The following is a 4,315-nucleotide window of genomic DNA, read 5'->3' as shown; positions in this document are numbered from 1 at the left end:
ATTCAGAACCCTGGGGCTGTTCCCAGATGGAATAGACTGCCTCTACAAAGGAAGCAGATCTAGGTGGCACAAGGGAGAGACTGTAGTGGATGCTGTGGTGTGCCACACTGAATTCCCCCTTTAGGTCTGAGGTACTCATTTCCTCAGCCGTCAGGAGTATTGGCTGCCAGCGGCTCATAGCTAAACCTTTCTCTAGAAATTGCTCTGGGCAAAAGAGGGCTGCATTGCCCCAGACTGTGTCCCCACTCTGCTGGCGCCCATATTCAATGACTAGTCAGGCCTCTTGCCTCAATTTGAGGCAAGTCTAAAAGAATATTTCAGCTACAAAGTTCCTGTGGGATCTGCTGAATACTCTGTTGCAACCGCTTTGCAGTTTAACTTTTCCATCTATCCTGTTACTGCCTTCCTCACTCACTTACGGATATTCCTCAGACCATTCCCTAATAACCCTGCACACAAATCTTCATCTCAGAGTCTGTTTCCTGGGAGTGTGACCTAGAACTGCTCTTGCCGCTCTTGCTCTCCCAGTCTCCCTTGCAGCTATGCGACATAGGCTTCAACAAACAGACATATTCACTCTGAACTTTGAATCAGGAGTTAATAATGCGAAGGAGCAGAACCATGGCATGTGCCCTTTGGCGCACTGGTGGTTACAGCCTGACTGAGTTCCCCTGGGGCATAAGGCACCAGCACCAGCTAGTGTTTAGAGCCAGTGGTGTGTGTGATGAAATTGTGATGTACGATGCCAGCCATGACAAACATCTTGCCTATACCATTCTGTAACATACTTTTACATCTTTTTATCTTTCATTCTTCTTTCAATATTTTATTAATTGTACATTTTCTATAACAAGCACAAATTTTTAAAAATATTTATTGTTTTTGAACTGAATACATATCTATATGTACATATACAATTAGCTTATCTCCAGAAAACAGCACTGCTCACTGCTTGGTGGGTATTGCTTCAGACTTCTTTTTTATGTGGCCAATATTCTTTTCATAATTTGGAAAAATAATAATAGATTAATACTATTTTACAAAGCAAAAGATGACAAAAAATGGGATTAGAAACTAATACCAGAATTTAGTTCATCGCAGGGCTCTTGGCAGCAAAATTTAACTCCTTTTATCAAAACTGGGCTCCAGCTACTGGAATACTATTTAAGCTGCAATTAGAAGAACATGCTAGAGTGTCATCTCCTCTTTCAAAATCAGACAGAAAGGAAAATAAAGCATATGTAATTTTGCCAGGAACAATAACACAAAATTATCAGAAGCCGGAAAGTCCATAGTAAACTGAGAAAGGAAAGTGAAAATACTAAATAGTAAGACATATAATTATCATCTCCTCTATACCTATATCAATCATGTTCAGATTTCCCCCAGTTGATCTCAAAGTGTCCTTTACAGATGATTTGTCTGTATAATCAGGACCAGAGAGGCATCTTGTGGTTCTGTTTCCCTGTTTCATAGATGAGGAAACCAAAGCTTCATGATACGAAGTTGACTTGTGCAGAGTTACATAATAATAATCAGAACCCAAATGCAAACCCAAATCCTATGACCTTGATTTACCATAGTCTTGAGAACCACAGGAAAGATGGGTATATTGTACAACTTTATTTTCAAAATCCAGAGAATGCTTAACAGCCATTTATTAGGATGATTCAGTGGGATTTTTATAGATGGGAAAATTCTTTAACTCATGGAATAAGTAAGCTGTGTACTCTTGCTCAAATATCAACCCATCCATATTTGCAAAAAGACTAAATGGCGTAACTGGAAAATTTCATTATGACCACAGTAGATTTGTCATGAACAGAACTTAAAATGTATACCTCTATATGAAGCTGGTGTTACATGCCAAGAAACTTTTGGACCACCTGAAAGGAGTATTTATTCCTTCAGAAATGGTTATCCCAAAAAATGCAATTTAGGAAGAACTTTTTATGGGTAATTAATGCTATGTGAAAGGAATCCAAAACAAACAAAAAAAAATGTAAATAACCTTGGACTTTATAGTAAACATAGGAACAAAACAAATCTCCACTTCCTCACCACCCTCACTGCTTCCACTCATGGTGTATTATCAGAACCACCATCAGTGATTGCTGCAAGAAATTATCCTAGATAGAACAAGAACGAAAAAAAACCTGTTATGTTTCACACTTCATTTGTCAGTTTGCAGATAATGCTAAATTATGTGGTCATATGGACCAAAAAAATGCAGATTTATTCATATAGTCTACTAACTAGAAAATAATATTAGCTTTTATTTATTTATTTTTATTTTTTCCCCTCTTTAATTCCTCCTTACCCCGACTTCCACTGACCTACAGATATTGCTGTCTGTTTCCCCTTAAGAACTGGATCTCTGAAGGCAGGGCGTCTCCTCCCATGCACTTGCAGTATGCAGCACCTAGCCTGGTTCATTCTGGGTATGGTTCGTGGCTCCACCTGGGGCGCGAACCCAGAACCTTCTGCGTGTAAGCAGACGTGCTACCACTACACTATGAAGCCACCCCTAATTAGTTTTTAAATTAGCAACACAAAACTGGGCTTAGGAGCAGTTTCAAATTGGCATTCCACTATGTTCATGTTCTATGAAATTTTTGTGTGACTTTTGTGTATTGCTAAAACATCAAGGGAATAACAATAGATTCAGTGTGATCCCCATCAAAATACCAATGGCAATTTTTTAGAGAGCTAGAAAAAATAATCCTAAAATTTATATGGAGCCATAAAAGACCCTGAATAGCCACGGCAATCTTGAGAAAGAACAAAGCTGGAGGTATCACGCTACCTGATATCAAACTATGCTACAAGGCTACAGTAATCAAAACAGCATGGTACTGGCAAAAAAAAAAAAAAAAAAAAAACCCACAAAAAAACAAATAACAAAAAACCCAGATACGTTGATCAATGGAACAGAATAGAAAGCCCAGAAGTAAATCCACATCTATACACTTACTTAATATATGACAAAGAAGGCAAGAATATACAATGGAGTAAAGATAGTCTCTTCAATAAATGATGCTAGGAAAATTGGACAGATATATGCAAAAGAAAAAAAAAGAAACTGGACCACATTCTTATGCTGTATACAATAATAGACTCAAAACGGATTAAAGACTTAAATGTAAGACCCAAAACCATAACATTTCTAGAAGAAAACATAGGCAGAAAACTCTCTGATACTGCTAACAGGAATTTATTTTCAGATATGTCGCCTCGGGCAAGGGAAATAAAAGAAAAAATAAATGGGACTACATCAAACTAAAAAGTTTTTGTACAGCAAAAGAAATCATAAACAAAATGAAAAGACAGCCTACTGAATGGGAGAAGATATTTGCTAATGATACATATAATAAGAGGTTAATATCCAAAATATATACAGGACTCATACAACTCAACAACCAAAAACAATCCATTTAAAAAATAGGCAGAAGACCTGAACAGATATTATACTAAAGAGGAAATACAGATGGCCAATAGACATATGAAAAGATGTTCAAGGTCACTAAAATCATCAGAGAAATGCAAATTAAAACCACAATGAGATATCACCTCACAACTGTCAGAATGGCTATCATCAATAAATCAAAAAACAACAAGTGTTGTCAAGGACATAGAAAAAGGGAATTCTCACACATTGTTGGTGGGATTACAAATTGGTACAGCCACTATAGAAAATAGTCTCAAAAAAATTAAAAATGGATATACTTTTTGACCCAGCAATTGCATTTCTGGGTATTTATCCAAGAAAACCAAAATAGCAATTCATAAAGATCTATGCACCCCTATGTTCATGGCAACACAATTTACAATAGCCAAGATAAGGAAGCTACCTAAATGCCCATCAACAGACAATTGGATTAAGAAATTATGATTCATATATACAATGGAATATTACTCAGCCATTAAAAAAATGAAATCCTACCACTTGCAATGACATGGATTGACCTAAAGGTTATTATGCTGAGTGAAATAAGTCAGACAGACAATGATAAATACCATATGATTTCACTTATATACAGAATCTAAGGAACAAAAAGAACAAACTAATCAAAAACGCACTCACAAATATAAAGGACAATCTGGTAATGGCCAGAGGAGAGTGGACTTGGGGGCTGGGAGAAAGGGGTGAAGGGTTAAAGAAGTACAAATTAGTAGTTGATAGATGGTCATGAAGATGGGGAGCAGGGCATAAGGAATGCAGTTAGCACTAATGTAATGGCTAGGTGGAGGGCCAGAGGAGAGAAAGAGCAATCAGGGGGATTGTTTTATAAACTATATAAATGTCTAACCAGTA

This window comes from Pteropus vampyrus, unplaced genomic scaffold (genome assembly GCF_000151845.1).
Source record: "Pteropus vampyrus isolate Shadow unplaced genomic scaffold, Pvam_2.0 Scaffold156, whole genome shotgun sequence".
NCBI classification, from domain to species: Eukaryota; Metazoa; Chordata; class Mammalia; order Chiroptera; family Pteropodidae; genus Pteropus; species Pteropus vampyrus.
This window is presented reverse-complemented; position numbering follows the sequence as displayed.